Source organism: Bos javanicus, chromosome 11 (genome assembly GCF_032452875.1).
Source record: "Bos javanicus breed banteng chromosome 11, ARS-OSU_banteng_1.0, whole genome shotgun sequence".
NCBI classification, from domain to species: domain Eukaryota; kingdom Metazoa; phylum Chordata; class Mammalia; order Artiodactyla; family Bovidae; genus Bos; species Bos javanicus.
Genome location: NC_083878.1, coordinates 23,475,173 through 23,493,438, shown reverse-complemented (window position 1 = coordinate 23,493,438; position 18,266 = coordinate 23,475,173). Strand labels below are relative to the sequence as shown.

At 36.1% G+C, this 18,266-nt stretch overlaps 1 long non-coding RNA gene across 1 annotated transcript in view; it reads right to left on the bottom strand.

Annotated features, from left to right (window-relative positions):
• Positions 1–363: 363 nt before the first annotated feature.
• The window catches only part of LOC133256517 (uncharacterized), a 262,308-nt gene continuing 244,405 nt past the window's right edge, over positions 364–18,266 (bottom strand). Inside the window, exon 3 of the long non-coding RNA XR_009739236.1 lies at positions 364–526. This is a non-coding gene — a long non-coding RNA (uncharacterized LOC133256517). The remainder of the gene's footprint in view (positions 527–18,266) is intronic.

Genomic DNA, 18,266 nt, shown 5'->3' with positions numbered 1-18,266 from the left:
GATCATGGCAGTTAAAGCTTCACCTTATAGAACTTACTTTCTATTATAATTGAGACTTGCTAAATAAGCTCTACTGGCTTCCCTGGTGGCTCAGACGATGAAGAATCCACCTACAATGTGGGAGACCTGGTGTGATCCCTGAGTTGGGAATATCCTCTAGAGGAGGGCATGGCAACCCACTCCAGTATTCTTGGCTAGAGAATCCCCATGGATAGAAGAGCCTGGGAGGCTACAGGCCATGGGATCGCAAAGAGTTGGACATGACTGAGTGACTAAACACAGCACAGCACAAATAATCTCTATAAGGGCTTCCCAGGTGGCTAAATGGTAAAGAATTTGCCTGCCAATGCAAGAGGCATGGGTTGCTTACCTGGGTTGGTCAGGAAGATCCTCTGGAGAAGGAAATGGCAACCCACTCCAGTATTCTTGCCTGGAAAATGCCATAGACAGAGGAGCCTGGCAGGCTGCAGTCCATGGAGTCACAAAGTCTAACACAACTGAACAACTGAGCAGGTGTGCACAATCTCTATGAATTTGAAAAATAGAAATAATAATCATGTATTAAGCATGATTCTCTCTCTGTCCTTAACAATAAAATGTTTGTTGTTGTTGTTTATCTTACCCTTTCCTTCTGTTTGTTGGGTACTGTAATTAACAAAATAAGGAAATTACTTGATTAAAGCCAATATGAAAGTCTTTTTGGAGACATGCTTTAAATGCCCATTCGAGTGTGCTTTATTGATTTATTTTCCTTCAAATATAGTGAGATAAGCTATACTAATTACTGCTGTTTGTATATTATTATCATCATATCAATTTGTGTTTAACAGCTCAGAGGTGAATCACATGAAGAATATTAAAGCCATTTACACAGAAAATACACATTTTGGAGCACAAACAAGTTGAATATTTTAATTCTTACTATTACAAATACCAAATGTTGATAAATTTAACTATTCCTTTAGGGTTATTATAAAGTGAAATCATGTGAACTCATTAGGTTATCAGATTCCAAAGCCATTTCATTACCTACTTAATTCTTCTTTCTGATTTCATGCATACCAAATGTCACTCTGATTATAATTTGCTTTTTGATGTAATTTTTCTTCAAAGTTAAATGATAAGTTTTGGTGAAGTTCCTGTGAGGACAGACTTGACAGTGATACCTTTTTTACTAATATAGCTAAACGGTCATTATGTTGCATATTTTAATGCAAAGCCAATATGCAAATAAAAGTCTTCCAGAGTAATTTCTATGATGGGTGACAACTAGATCATATTGAATATAAGGAGAAATACCAATTACACTCTACTGATTATGCAAATAATTAAATGTTGATAAGCAATGTCATATTTCCTTAGACTATTAAGAGTGCTGTTTCCAAATCAAGATTTCCATAAATATGTGTTTAATTAAAATAAGAGGAAAAGCATAGTCTAAAGTATAACACATATTTGTATGGTGATACAAAAAAAAAATCTTGGAAAACACTGTAGTATTTCCTAATTATATCTTTCAAATATTAGTTACCCATTGTCACCTACAATTTATTCTATCTTTCTACAGAGTAATATTTTGCTTACATTTTTGGCTATGAGTAAAAGCAGTATATACATAAAAACATGTAAGCACTGACTAGCAAAATACAGTAGCTTTGTCTATATTTCGTGAGGTATTTAGCAGTTGTCTGACACAAGAATGAAGCCACCATAACAAACAATATTTAAAGCTTTATTATCTGCTTCAAATAGAAAAACATTCTAGCATTATATATGATGCTAAACAGGGACATGATGCTAAACAGATGAAAATTACATACTCCAACATATAACAGACTGCATACCTGTATCTAGGAATAAACTCAAGGGAGATTTTTCAGACTAGAAAATGGTTTATCATCAGACATTACATGTCATTGTTCAAAAATTTTTAATGAAATTTTATTTTCATAGGCATTTTATTCTTATTCTATGTGCACTGTTAAAAAGGTGTTTGTGTATGTGTTTCCCTCCCTGGATTAAAGTAAATAAATTCTGGTCTAGTTAATTTTGTCTTAAAGAACTAATAGATGAATTAAAGTTGGTCCATATTCCTTACTGTACTCTACATTTCTTTGTGCACTTGAGCAAAAGAACAGAAAATTGAAGAAAAAAAAATGATGAAAGATCATAATAGCTCAAAATAAAAATGAGTATCTCTATTTTATCTTCACAAATTAAAGGAGAAGTGGCTGAGACTTTCAATCAACCTACCATAATCATCTCTGTTTGTTTCCTTTTCCAACTGTTTGTTTCTCCTGATATTAATTATGAATTTCAGGTTTTGAAGCAGTAATATAAAGAACATAGACTGTATAACCAGCCATAAGAGGATTTGCATTACATATTTGTACTTAATAATTCTGTGACCTCACACAGTTTGACAGTAATTTTGTTTATTTTCTTCGAGTGTAAATATAAAAGTTTTGCTTCATAATACTGCCAGGAGTTAATGAAATAACGTATGCATAATGCTGAATACATCTGTTGTTCAAATTCTTCAATGAAAAATTTGGGGGATGGGTGAATTTTTCAGATTGCTGAGGATCACAATCGAGGGTCAGAATTAAATGCTGTGTGATTGTGTGAAATAGTAATTCTTAAAAACTTATTATAATTGCTAGCAGAAGGGCCTCCTATAGGTCAGACTTATCATTAAGAATCTTCTACACATAACCTTTGATATTCACTCCAAGTTAGAAACTTAATAAAAGTAATTTAAAAATGAAAAATTTGAGGTTTGGAAATTTGGAGTAACTAGCCTCTATAATATAATGCAGGGAATATATCTCAAGTTACCCCTGATTTACAATGTGAAACGAAAGTCATGTCCCACTTTTTGTGACTCCATGGACTATACAGTTCTCCAGGCCAGAATACTGGAGTGGGTAGCTATTCCCTTCTCCAGGGTATCTTCCCAGCCCAGGATTGATCCCAGGTCTCCCACATTGCAGGCAGATTCTTTACCAGCTGAGCCACAAGAGAAGCCCAAGAATACTGGAATGGGTAGCCTATTCCTTCTTCTGCGGATCTTCCCGACTTAGGAATCGAACCTGGGTCTCCTGCATTACAAGCAGATTCTTTACCAACTGAGCTATCAGGAAAGCATTTCTATAATGCTAATATCTTATATTAACATGCTATGATTGTCAAAAGGAAGAAATCAAAATTAGTACACGATAATTAATTAATCTTCAGATTTTATTTGTATTTTACGAGAAGGAAATGGCAACCCACTCCAGTGTTCTTGCCTAGAGAATCCCAGGGACGGGGGAGCCTGGTGGGCTGCCATCTATGGGGTCGCACAAAGTCAGACATGACTGAAGTGACTTAGCAGCAGCAGCAGCAGCAGCAATTTTTCACTGATATCATCAAGGGAGAAAATAGAAGAAAATTTTGTTCTTCCCCCGAGAAAAACAAAAGGAACCATGGGGCAAAGAACAGATGAAATAGAACAAACAGAAAACAACTAGTGAGTTGATAAGACTTAAATCTAATTGTATCAATTACATATTAAATGGAAATGGAAATGCAGGTATACCGCATCATGTCATCTGTATTTATATGCAAGACTTCTTGCATATAAGAAAGAAGACTTCTTGCATATAAATACAGAAGATGTTCTTTGTATCTGTAATAATCTTAATAGTATATGTAGGGTTAAAATAGATGTAAGATTAAATGAATAGCAACAAGAATGCAGAGGAATAAAGGAGAAAAGAGTCGTACATGACTGAAGCAACTCAACACTCATGCACGGGGGGAGGAGCTAAGATGGTGGAGGAGTAGGACGGGGAGAACACTTTCTCCCCCACAAATTCATCAAAAGAACATTTAAACGCCGAGTAAATTCCACAAAACAACTTCTGAATGCCGGCAGAGGACATCAGGCACCCAGAAAAGCAACCCAAGTCTTCGAAAGGAGAGAGAAGAAATACAGCTCCACCCACCAGAACACCGACACAAGCTTCCCTAATCAAGAAATCTTGACAAGCCACCTGTACAAACTCACACAGAGCAAGGTAACGCCACAATAAAGAGAACTCCACAAACTGCCAGAATACAGAAAGGACACCCCAAACTCAGCAATTTAAACAAGATGAAGAGACAGAGGAATACCCAGCAGATAAAGGAACAGGATAAATGCCCACCAAACCAAACAAAAGAGGAAGAGATAGGGAATCTACCTGATAAAGAATTCCAAATAATGATAGTGAAATTGATCCAAAATCTTGAAATCAAAATGGAAACACAGATAAATAGCCTGGAGACAAAGATTGAGAAGATGCAAGAAAGGTTTAACAAGGACCTAGAAGAAATAAAAGAGAGTCAATGTATAATGAATAATGCAATAAATGAAATTAAAAACACTCTTGAGGCAACAAATAGTAGAATAACAGAGGTAGAAGATAGGATTAGTGAATTAGAAGATAGAATGGTAGAAATAAATGAATCAGAGAGGATAAAAGAAAAATGAATTAAAAGAAATGAGGACAATCTCAGAGACCTCCAGGACAATATTAAACGCTACAACATTCGAATCATAGGGGTCTCAGAAAAAGAAGACAAGAAGAAAGACCATGAGAAAATACTTGAGAGATACTAGTTGAAAACTTCCCTGAAATGGGGAAGGAAATAATCACCGAAGTCCAAGAAACCCAGAGAGTCCCAAACAGGATAAACCCAAGGTGAAACACCCAAGACACATATTAATCAAATTAACAAAGATCAAACACAAAGAACAAATATTAAAAGCAGCAAGGGAAAAACAACAAATAACACACAAGGGGATTCCCATAAGGATAACATCTGATCTTTCAATAGAAACTCTTCAAGCCAGGAGGGAATGGCAAGACATACTTAAAGTGATGAAAGAAAATAACCTACAGCCCAGATTATTGTACCCAGCAAGGATCTCATTCAAATATGAAGGGGAAATCAAAAGCTTTTCAGACAAGCAAAAGCTGAGAGAATTCAGCACCACCAAACCAGCTCTCCAACAAATACTAAAGGATATTCTCTAGACAGGAAATACAAAAACGGTATATAAAATTGAACCCAAAACAATAAAGTAAATGGCAACGGGATCATACTTATCAGTAATTACCTTAAACGTAAATGGGTTGAATGCCCCAACCAAAAGACAAAGACTGGCCGAATGGATACAAAAACAAGACCCCTACATATGTTGTCTACAAGAGACCCACCTCAAAACAGGGGACACATACAGACTGAAAGTGAAGGGCTGGAAAAAGATTTTCCATGCAAATAGGGACCAAAAGAAAGCAGGAGTAGCAATACTTATATCAGATAAAATAGACTTTAAAACAAAGGCTGTGAAAAGAGACAAAGATGGTCACTATATAATGATCAAAGGATCAATCCAAGAAGAAGATATAACAATTATAAATATATATGCACCCAACACGGGAGTGCCGCAATATGTAAGACAAATGCTAACAAGTATGAAAGGAGAAATTAACAATAACACAATAATAGTGGGAGACTTTAATACCCCACTCACACCTATGGATAGATCAACTAAACAGAAAATTAACAAGGAAACACAAACTTTAAATGATACAATAGACCAGTTAGACCTAATTGATATCTATAGGACATTTCATCCCAAAACAATGAATTTCACCTTTTTCTCAAGCGCACATGGAACCTTCTCCAGGATAGATCACGTCCTGGGCCATAAATCTAGCCTTGGTAAATTCAAAAAAATTGAAATCATTCCAAGCATCTTTTCTGACCACAATGCAGTAAGATTAGATCTCAATTACAGGAGAAAATCTATTAAAAATTCCAACATATGGAGGCTGAACAACACCCTGCTGAATAACCAACAAATCACAGAAGAAATCAAAATAGAAATCAAAATTTGCATAGAAACGAATGAAAATGAAAACACAACAACCCAAAACCTATGGGACACTTTAAAAGCAGTCCTAAGGGGAAAGTTCATAGCAATACAGGCATACCTAAAGAAATAAGAAAAAAGTCAAATAAATAACCTAACCCTACACCTAAAGCAACTAGAAAAGGAAGAAATGAAGAACCCCAGGGTTAGTAGAAGGAAAGAAATCTTTAAAACTAGGGCAGAAATAAATGCAAAAGAAACAAAAGAGACCATAGCAAAAATCAACAAAGCCAAAACCTGGTTCTTTGAAAGGATAAATAAAATTGACAAGCCATTAGCCAGCCTCACCAAGAAACAAAGGGAGAAAAATCAAATCAATAAAACTCAAACTCTTCCAGAAAATTGCAGGGGAAGGTAAATTTCCAAACTCATTCTATGAGGCCACCATCACCCTAATATCAAAATCTGACAAAGATCCCACAAAAAAGGAAAACTACAGGCCAATATCACTAATGAACATATATGCAAAAATCCTTAACAAAATTCTAGCAATCAGAATCCAACAACACATTAAAAAGATCATACACCATGACCAAGTGGGCTTTATCCCAGGGACGCAAGGATTATTCAATATCCACGAATCAATCAATGTAATACACCACATTAACAAATTGAAAAATAAAAACCATATGATTATCTCAATAGATGCAGAGAAAGCCTTTGACAAAATTCAACATCCATTTATGATAAAAACTCTCCAGAAAGCAGGAATAGAAGGAACATACCTCAACATAATAAAAGCTATATATGACAAACCCACAGCAAACATTATCCTCAATGGTGAAAAATTGAAAGCATTTCCTCCAAAGTCAGGAATAAGACAAGGGTCCCCACTTTCACCATTACTATTCAACATAGTTTTGGAAGTTTTGGCCACAGCAATCAGAGCAGAAAAAGAAATAAAAGGAATCCAAATTGGAAAAGAAGAAGTAAAACTCTCACTATTTGCAGATGACATGATCCTCTACATAGAAAACCCTAAAGACTCCACCAGAAAATTACTAGAACTAATCAATGATTATAGTAAAGTTGCAGGATATAAAATCAACACACAGAAATCCCTTGCATTCCTATACACTAATAATGAGAAAACAGAAAGAGAAATTAAGGAAACAATTCCATTCACCATTGCAACGGAAAGAATAAAATACTTAGGAATATATCTACCTAAAGAAACTAAAGACCTATATATAGAAAACTATAAAACACTGGTGAAAGAAATCAAAGAGGACACTAATAGATGGAGAAATACACCATGTTCATGGATTGGAAGAATCAATATAGTGAAAAAGAGTATACTACCCAAAGCAATTTATAGATTCAATGCAATCCCTATCAAGCTACCAATGGTATTCTTCACAGAGCTAGAACAAATAATTTCATAATTTGTATGGAAATACAAAAAACCTCAAATAGCCAAAGCGATCTTGAGAAAGAAGAATGGAACTGGAGGAATCAACCTACCTGACTTCAGGCTCTATTACAAAGCCACAGTTATCAAGACAGTATGGTACTGGCACAAAGACAGAAATATTGATCAATGGAACAAAATAGAAAGCCCAGAGATAAATCCACGCACATATGGGCACCTTACCTTTGACAAAGGAGGCAAGAATATACAATGGACTAAAGACAATCTCTTTAACAAGTGGTGCTGGGAAAACTGGTCAACCACTTGTAAAAGAATAAAACTAGAACACTTTCTAACACCATACACAAAAATAAACTCAAAATGGATTAAAGATCTCAACGTAACACCAGAAACTATAAAACTCCTAGAGGAGAACATAGGCAAAACACTCTCTGACATACATCACAGCAGGATCCTCTATGACCCACCTCCCAGAATATTGGAAATAAAAGCAAAAATAAACAAATGGGACCTAATTAAACTTAAAAGCTTCTGCACAACAAAGGAAACTATTAGCAAGGTGAAAGACAGCCTTCAGAATGGGAGAAAATAATAGCAAATGAAGCAACTGAAAAACAACTAATCTCAAAATATACAAGCAACTCCTACAGCTCAACTCCAGAAAAATAAATGACCCAATCAAAAAATGGGCCAAAGAACTAAATAGACATTTCTCCAAAGAAGACATACAGATGGCTAACAAACACATGAAAAGATGCTCACCATCACTCATTATCAGAGAAATACAAATCAAAACCACTATGAGGTACCATTTCATGCCAGTCAGAATGGCTGCGATCCAAAAGTCTACAAGCAATAAATGCTGGAGAGGGTGTGGAGAAAAGGGAACCCTCTTACACTGTTGGTGGGAATGCAAACTAGTACAGCCACTATGGAGAACAGTGTGGAGATTCCTTAAAAAACTGGAAATAGAACTGCTTTATGATCCAGCAATCCCACTGCTGGGCATACACACTGAGGAAACCAGAAGGGAAAGAGACACGTGTACCCCAATGTTCATTGCAGCACTGTTTATAATAGCCAGGACATGGAAGCAACCTAGATGCCCATCAGCAGATGAATGGATACGAAAGCAGTGGTACATATACACAATGGAGTATTACTCAGCCATTAAAAATAATACATTTGAATCGGTTCTAATGAGGTGGATGAAACTGGAGCCTATTATACAGAGTGAAGTAAGCCAGAAAGAAAAACACCAATACAGTTTACTAACGCATATATATGGAATTTAGAAAGATGGTAACAATAACCCTGTGTACGAGACAGCAAAAGAGACACTGATGTATAGATCAGTCTTATGGACTCTGTGGGAGAGGGAGAGGGTGGGAAGATTTGGGAGAATGGCATTGAAACATGTATAATATCATGTATGAAACGAGTCACCAGTCCAGGTTCGATGCATGATAGTGGATGCTTGGGACTAGTGCACTGGGACGACCCAGAGGAAGGGTATGTGGAGGGAGGAGGGAGGAGGGTTCAGGATGGGGAACACAGGTATACCTGTGGCAGATTCATTTCAATATTTGACAAAACTAATACAATATTGTAAAGTTTAAAAATAAAATAAAATTAAAAAAAAAAACATAGGCTGTTCACTCTATATCAAAATGTGGTCTTATCATAAGGTCTTGTATATAGTAAGTAGTCATTATTTATTTGATGGATCAAATAATGCATATTGAGTGAATGAATGCATATTTTGAAAGATAATCCAATGATCTTTTTTTCTGGAAATGATTATCTTTCTTATTACATTCCAAGTATCTAAAAAAAATAAGATGAATTGAATTTGATTCATTTTGCTGGTAGGATATTTATATCAGAACTAAATAAAAAGTGATTTGATTATTAAAAAAAAACACTCATGCACAAGAAAATAGTTCTGAACAAAAGGAATAATAAACTTGACTGACATAAAACAATTCATTAGAAAAAATGATCAATAAGCATCGTGGTAAATTACTTTAGTCATGTCCAACTCCTTGCAATAGCTGCCAGCTCTTCTGTTCATGGGATTCTCCAGGCAAGAATACTGAAGTCAGTAAGCCATTCTCTTCTCTAGGGGATCTTCCTGACACGGGGGAGTAAGCATCATATTTAATGGTGTCTTATGAAAGTGTTCCATTGAAAATGAGAAAGAAGAATATTATTGACATTTCTATTCAGCATTCACAGGGAAGTCCTTCCAAGTGCAAAAAACAAAGCAAGAACAAAAAACTGAGAGATAAGTTGGGAGTTTGGGATCAACATATACACTGCTGCTGCTCCTGCTGCTAAGTCGCTTCAGTCATGTCTGACTCTGTGCGACCCCAGAGACAGCAAGCCCACCAGGCTCTGCCGTCCCCAGGATTCTCCAGGCAAGAACACTGGAGTGGATTGCCATTTCCTTCTCCACATATACATACTACTATATATAAATTAGATAACCAACAGAACCTAATATATAGCACAGATAATTGTACTCAGTATTTTGTAATAATCTATAAGATAAAAGAATCTGAAATGAAATATATATATGCATTACTGAGCTGTACATCTGAAAGTATTACAATATTACAAATCCAAAAAGAAAGAAAAAAATAACAAAATGCTATAAGGAGTGAAAAATAAGAAGTATAACTGTTAACTATCATAGATGAAATAACTGGATATACAGAAAAAGAAACCAAAAATATCCACTGATAAATGTTTAGAATTAATGGATAATGTTTAGAATCACTGCCTATTAGCAAATATATATGTATAGACACACATGTATATATACACACAAATAATTTTGATATTCATTAGAACTCTAATAATTTCACATATGGCAAGAAATAGCCAGAAAGTAAAATGTAAAGTGATACTATTTACCTGAAATATCAAATACCAATGAATAAATTAAATGTTAGATGCTTTTACAACTAGTGAAAAAATTACAAAATATTTTACAATAAACAATAAAGACTTGAATAACTAGATTATAGTTTGTTAATGAATTGGAAAACTTAATATTATAAAGATGTCAGTTTCTCCCAAATTCTTTAGTTTAATCTAATCTCAGTACTATTTTTGCAGGATTGAATTCATATATGAAAATAGGAACATTCATTATTAGTCAACCTAATGTTCAAAAGAACCACCTGAAGAAGTTTTACCAAAATTCATAAAGGTATCATATTAACACCATAGCAATTAATAACCATGTACTATTGGTTTTGAAAAGATAGACAACTAGGCCAAAAGAACTGAACAGTAAGCCCAAGAATAAGTAATCATTTGATTATGACAATGACACCACTGGGATAGAGTAGAGAAAGGTTTCCTTTGTTGCTTTTGTTTTGGTTTCCATAATGTTGCTGGTCAATTGTATATTCATAGGCAAAATGTTTAAAAATCATGAAAATATGTTGTATCCTTGATATTTCATTTTATTGAAACAGGACACATTGTATAATTTTCTAAGTAAGTTATACATGTTATATAGTTCAATAATTCATTATTCTAGGAGCCATCTCATATTACAGATATCTATCTGAAGAAGGATTATAATTTCTAAAGCTTAGAAAAAGAGCAGAACTGACCATGTTTTGCTAAACTTCCCATTTAAGTTTGATATTCCCTAAAGACTAACCTATAAACTATTAATCCTCTCCTCCACCTTCAGTAAAACACGTTTTTCATTTCTTTTTACCCCGTCAACCAGAACTCTGCATTTACTACATATAATTTCTTAATAAAATAAGATTTTTTAAGTAATAACATTTTCTGCAATAGACTGAATCCTTAACACAAAACAGAAGTAAGGAAAGAAACATTGTATTTTTGTTAGGGGAAGCACATTGACTGAAATCCCCCACCCTGGCTAGGGACCATAGTAACTATTTGCATGAGTTGTTTTATGACAGGAGGTCCTGGTAAGGAACACAGAACTAATAAGCCTCCATAAACTGGAAGAGTTCAGGAAAGGTCAAAAGGAGAAACCACATGTCCGACTACCTCCCAGAATCCTTCTCACTGGCATCCATCGTGGCGAAACAAGGCATGCACCACCAGCAAGGACCCTCAGTCAGAATGCTTGGCTAAAGACAACCCAGAAACTAATCCCATCACCATAAAACCCAATACAGTGAGCCACATGGCAAAGGTGTTCCCCTGGGTTCCCTTACTCTACTGCTCTCCACTCTGGGGCCCTTTCTCAATAAAATCTCTTGCTTTGTCACTAGATGTGTCCCCTCGGACAATTCATTTCCGAGTGTTAGACAAGAGCCCAGTTTCAGGCCCTGAAAGTGGTCCCCCTTCCTGCAACATTCTGAGGACAATGAAGAAAGATTCCAGTTACTTAAAACTAATACATTTTTTAAAAAAATAAAAATAAAGAGGAAAAACATTCATTTTAACATAGATGAATAATATTTGAGTATCAGATGTCTTTGCTGCTGCTGCTGCTAAGTCACTTCAGTCGTGTCCAACTCTGTGCGACCCCATAGACGGCAGCCCACCAGGCTCCCCTGTCCCTGGGATTCTCCAGGCAAGAACACTGGAGTGGGTTGCCATTTCCTTCTCCAATGCATGAAAGTGAAAGTGATGTCGCTCAGTCGTGTCTGACTCTTAGCGACCCCATGGACTGCAGCCTACTAGGCTCCTCCATCCATGGGATTTTCCAGGCAAGAGTACTAGAGTGGGGTGCCATTGCCTTCTCCATCAGATGTCTTTAGGCTTTATCAAAGTTCATCTGAGTTTTTTATATTCTCTTAAGATTTATATTAGTATCCTTAAAACTGCTATTTTATAAGCATTTATAAAATAGCATTTGTAAACATTTTTAACATGTTATAAATGATTAACTTTGTCATCGTGAAAAATTTATTTGAAATAAAATAACAGCTTTTATGGTAATCAAATAGATAAATTTTTCTCCATAATCCATAAAGATCATGTAATTCTCTTGAGCTGGAGGGTACATTGTTGAGGTGATTTGGAATCTTGAACCAAATAACTGACAATCAGGAAGGTCCTAGTAATAGCTTCTGATTTAGAGAGGCATTCTTCTTTACATTACTATTTGAGGCAACGTTCATTTACAGAATATCTGCACTCATCATAATCATTAAAGTAAACAAAAACCAGTTGTAATTGCTGATTCTAGCACCCTCTCATCTGCAGAATTTCTGCCATAAAATTCATTTTTGAGTGAGTAAAATATTAGCTTTTCTGGTCATACAGCACTGTGGAAAATTTTGTCAGGTTTCATCCTTCTGGTGAAGAAGTAAGCTTTGCAAAAGTTATAGACATGACTGCAGAAGTCTATGTTCGTAATCTGTCTCTACTAGTTTCTAGCTGGAAAGTCTAGTTTCAAAAACTCAGTCTTCGTGTTTGAGTAATTTGAGGCATTCTACTACTGTCTCATAAAATTGAGAAAATTAAATAAAGTTATGCATGTAAAAGTAGTCGACAGAGGGTCTGGAATTTTGTAGATGCTCCTTAAAAATTGTAATTCTTCCTTCCAAAGATTAAACTTATCATATCTATTTTAATGTTATTGCTTTTTCATGAGAAACAAAGGCTTAATTTGTACCATATACAGTCTGCCTGCAAGACTTCTATCAATGTTCAGGTCAATATAAGAACTTATATGGGATTATATATATAGACTCATTTTATATTAAATGTGACTTACATCAACATTTATACTAAAACCTTCAAGTTTTTCCACTTAAAATTTTTCAATTTGTTTGATGTCCTGTGTTCTCTCAAAAAGGTTTAGAAACTGAGACAATACATCTACTCTGAGATTACTTATAATAAGAGGTAAACTCAAGTATATAATCCAAGGCTAACACTTACTTAGATTTACATAAGGTAAGAAGTAATTTCAGTAAATTAATGAAAAAAAAATTTTTTCCTCTAAAATACAGGTTCTTTAAAAAGTACATTTAGTTTTTTTTTTTTTTAACCCTTTCAGTTTTTTCAGACCCAAGGTTAAAGTTCATCATTATCATGCCAAACATCGGGAATTCTCGCTATTCAACCTGTTTCCTGACATGTATTTGTTTTAGAATTCACCCCATCTCATACTGGAAGCTAAGATACAATATTCAAGGCTCTAGCATTGCTTTAATATTTAAGCAATAATCTCTCCTGGCTTCCTGCAGTCTCTGAAAAGAGGCACTCCCTTAATCATGGTGTCCTGTAATTACAGATCATGTTGGATACATGCAGGCATTATATTACATTCTGAGTGAATTGCAATAATTCATACTTTATAATTCTTAAGAAAGAAACATTATATTCACTACCAAGTTTTTGTACTTGATAATACACTGGTATGTTGGAAATATTATTTATAATGTCCTTCTCAAATTTAAGAAAAGACTTAAATGTTTTAAGAGAATATATCCTCATTCAAAACAGGAGCAGTATGATTTGTTAGGACAAACAAGACTTTAGATCAAACAGATTTGCGTTCAAATTCTGACTCTTCCAGAAACCAGCTCTGTGACCATGAGTAAGGAACACACCCCATTTGCCTCAGAATTTTTTTCATTTCAATGTTGTCTTGAAGAATTCTTCAGAGGATTAGAGATAATTTACACAGTCAATCCTCATTAAATGTGGATTCTCTACCTATGAATTTGCCTAGTGACTAAAATTTGTTTGTAACCCCAGAATCATTACCTGTGGCATTTCTGTGGTCATGCACAGATGAACAGAAAGCAGCAGCAAACTTAAATTCTCCAATGTGTACCTTTCCAGCTGAGTTTGAAAAAGGCTATGATTTACCCTCTTGTCTCCTCTCTTGTGCATAATGAGTATAGTCTGTTTAGTCTTACATTTTTTGACATTTTTGTATTTTTTTGGTAGTGGTTTTGTCGTTTACAATGTCCCTAAATGGTAGGCATGCTATTTAGTGTTTCCAAATGCAAGAAAACTGTGATGTGTCTTAATCAAATAAAATACACGTGTTAGACGAGCTTCATTCAGACATAAGTTACAGTGATATTGGCTGTGAGTTCAATATTAATGAATCAACAATATATATTAAGTAAGGTGTCTTTAAACAGAAATACACATGATACAAGACTATGTACTGATCGATTGACTACAAATGGTTTTAATATAAATGGCTCAGAGGAACCTAACTCCTATTTCCCATAGGAGCAATGTTTCCATATATATTAATTCAATATTCACTGTGACTTTGTGACTTTACTAATAATGAGAATTGACTCTGTATACACAAGTTTAGGGCTTCCCAGGTGGTGCGTTGGTAAAGAATCCACCTACCAATGCTGGAGACACACGAGACGAGGATAGATCCTTGAGTCAGGATGATTCCCCTGGAGTAGGATATTACAACCCACTCCAGTATTCTTTCCTGGAATATTCCTCGAGCCTGGTGGGTCCCTACAGTCCAGGGGCTCACAAAAAGTCCGACATGACTGGGCAACTGACTGTAACACACACATACATTTAGTACTTACACACTACAGTGAGAAAAAGAAAAGCAAGCCCTGACATCTAGAAGCTGGCCTGGCACTCACACGTAGGCACTGGCATCCTCCTACTGATCATAAACCATTTCACAGAGCAGTCACATCAGACAGGGTTACTCTGGGAGCATGATGGATCTCACCTCAGACAATTCATTTCTGAGTGTTAGACAAGAGCCCAGTTTCAGGCCCTGGAAGGGGTCCCCTTTCCTGCAACAGAACTGCCCTCAGTCTCAGACAAAACCCAATCCAGACCACAATTCCATTGTTTTGGACTCTCTTTAAAAACACCTAACCAATCCATGTCCAAATCCTTCCAACACCCTCTGAGACACCCCACAGTTGCCCATGCCATGCATCTCCCTTGCTGCAATGAGAAATAAGCCCATCTCATTCAACTATATGTCTGTTCCTATGATCCTCAGCTACAGGGAATGGACAATAAAACATAACTATTGGGTAGAAGTGCTTTGGTTGATTTTATATATATATATATATACTGGTAAGGCTAACCCTTGCTAACTATCCCAGATAGACTGGGAAAAAAAAACATACACAGAGTGTGATTGCCTCATAGACAGTTAATTATGTTGTTGCAAGTGTGTTTCATTTTATTTTTGTAGTACTAGGAAATCAGTCCTGAATATTCATTGGAAGGACTGATGCTGAAGCTGAAACTCCAATGCTTTGGCCACCTGATCTGAAGAACTGACTCATTGGAAAAGACTCTGATGCTGGGAAAGATTGAAGGCAGGTGGAGAAGGGGACAAAAGAGGATGAGATGGTTGGATGGCATTACCAACTCGATGGACATGAGTTTGAGCAAACTCTTAGAGTTTGTGATGGACAGGAAGCCTGGCATGCTGCAGTCCATGGGGTTACAAAGAGTCAGACACGGCTGAGTGACTGAACTGACTGATTAAGAGTTAAAATGTAGAAACCTTAGTGGATTATCCATGGCTTGTATTTTCTGATGCTCTGATATCTTGAAACCTTGGTGACCCCAGAAAGACTTCTTCTCCTAGGGCTAGCTAATTTCTAGCAAAGAGCTGGTCCATACTTTTTATATGCAAATCGACCAAACTAGAACCCATATCCCTAATCATCTCTCTTAAACCTTTACATCCTAGGTCACTATTTCTTTGCCTTAATCATCCTAGGACCAAGTACCAGAAAACTAGAGATAGACGCCACACCCCAAAACCCACTGAAATTATTCAATCTAGTCAGTAGCCATTGATTCACTATTTACAGGCTGTTTCCCCTGGTTTGCCCATTCTTTCTCATGGAAGCTACAACAGAAGCTCTTGCCCTATTTGCCTCTGCTCCCGCTGCCTCCTGACTGACCCTGGTGCTTCTGTTGCAGGAAAGGGGACCCCTTCCAGGGTCTGAAACTGGGCTCTTGTCTAACACTCAGAAATGAATTGTCTGAGGAGACACATCTGCTGACAAAGCAAGAGATTTTATTGGGAAAGGGCACCCGGGCGGAGAGCAGCAGGCTAAGGGAACCCAGGAGAACAGCTCTGTCACATGGCTTGTAGTCTCCAGTTTTATGGTGATGGGATTAGTTTCCAGGTTTTCTTTAGCCAATCATTCTAACTCAAGAGTCCTTGCTGGTGGTGCATGCCTTGTTCAGCCAAGATGAATGCCAGACAGAAGGATTCTGGGAGGTGGTCAGACATGTGGTGTCTCATTTTGACCTTTCCCGAACTCTTCCAGTTGGTGGAGGCTTATTAGTTCTATGTTCCTTACCAGGACCTCCTGTTGTAAAACAACTCACACAAATGGTTACTATGGTGCCTGGCCAGGGTGGGCGGTTTCAATCAGTGTGCTTCCCCTAACACTTTCTTGTGTGGCCCCCATGGTGTATCATACCTTCATCTGTTGGGATCTGCAAGTATAACAAATTCCTTTTCTTAATGGCAGTCATCTTCTGATCTGTTGGCCTTGTTATACCTAAATACTAATAAAAGCTATATTTTCAAACAATTTATCTTTGCCGTAATGGAATTTAGAGTGTAACATTGGTGACTGGATAACTCATACAACAAAACATAAAGGAAACTACCAAACACAATATGTAACTAGCGCAAATCTATGCAAAGCCGAGTGCAAAGGCATTGTTGGCACCAAATATGCAAAGGCTCTATGGCAGACTAAAGACAGCAAGGCTTGCAGTAATGTGGTGAGCTTGTTGGATGAGATAAAGATGAGAGTCTTTGGCGAGAGTGACAGTGAATGAACCAGTGAATTTGGAAGAAGGTGATTCCCCTGAAAAAATTACTTGGCTGAAGTACAGCATTCTAATTTTCAAGTTTTAAGATTATGTTTAAAAGGAGTTATAGAGTGATAGATTAAAATGTGTGAGTGATGCTCACTCTCAAAATATCTTTCTGACATTTTTTTCAAAGGCACAAAGGAATTCACACTTTTGTTTTTCTTTTTAAAGGGAATATCCTAAGGAATATATGATGATTATGGACATAAACTGCTGTATCCAGGCAACGTCACTTTGAAGAAGGGGGCAGATTATTGATATTTCACAACTGGGGTTCTAAGAACACCAAAAGAAAAGGCAGTTGTGAAAGCAGAAATAGTCCACAGACCAGGGCTCTTAGAAAGTTGGGATAATTACTAAAATCACTTCTGGCCCACAAAGAACATAAAAGCTTAACACACACTGTTAAATTGCATTTTGCTCACCTGTGGTTTACCACACTTTCTTTTTTTTTTCTTTTTTTGTAATGCTAAGATTTTGTAAAGACCAAGTGAGATTTCTAACAGATCATTAATGAAAAGCACTCATGGCAGTAATGAGAACTCCAACCTATCACAGATCTTAAAAATCTACATTTTATGTAACTTGGAAATTCATAAAATGGAATGAAAACTACCAAATCAATTCCAACAAATGACATTTAAATAACGGGTCTATGGAAGTACTTTTAAAAGTTTTTAACACTTATATATGATTCAATTTACTTATGACGTGATTAATTCTACTTGTATTGAAAGGTCATTTGTATATGAATAATCCCATGAATATTTGGTAATTATTCATTCATTACCACACTCCACCTGATCTATACATAATTCATGAATCCTGTAGTTGATTTTTCAGGATAGGAGATCATTATAGTCATAAGTTCTATGGTGCAAATGACTGCCTAGGCCTGGAGAAGGAGGGAGCCACAGTGTGCTGGCTTCACGCCCAGTGAATAGGAAAGCATTTCCACGTGCTACCACTTCCCAGGAGAAGAAATAAATGCCTAAACCACATGAATGGTGTTGATAATGGTTTCAAGATTATTTAGACTATAGGAAATTCAGACAGACAAACTCAGCACAACTCTTCTGAGATCTTGTAACTCTATTCCATAGTATGTTCTTT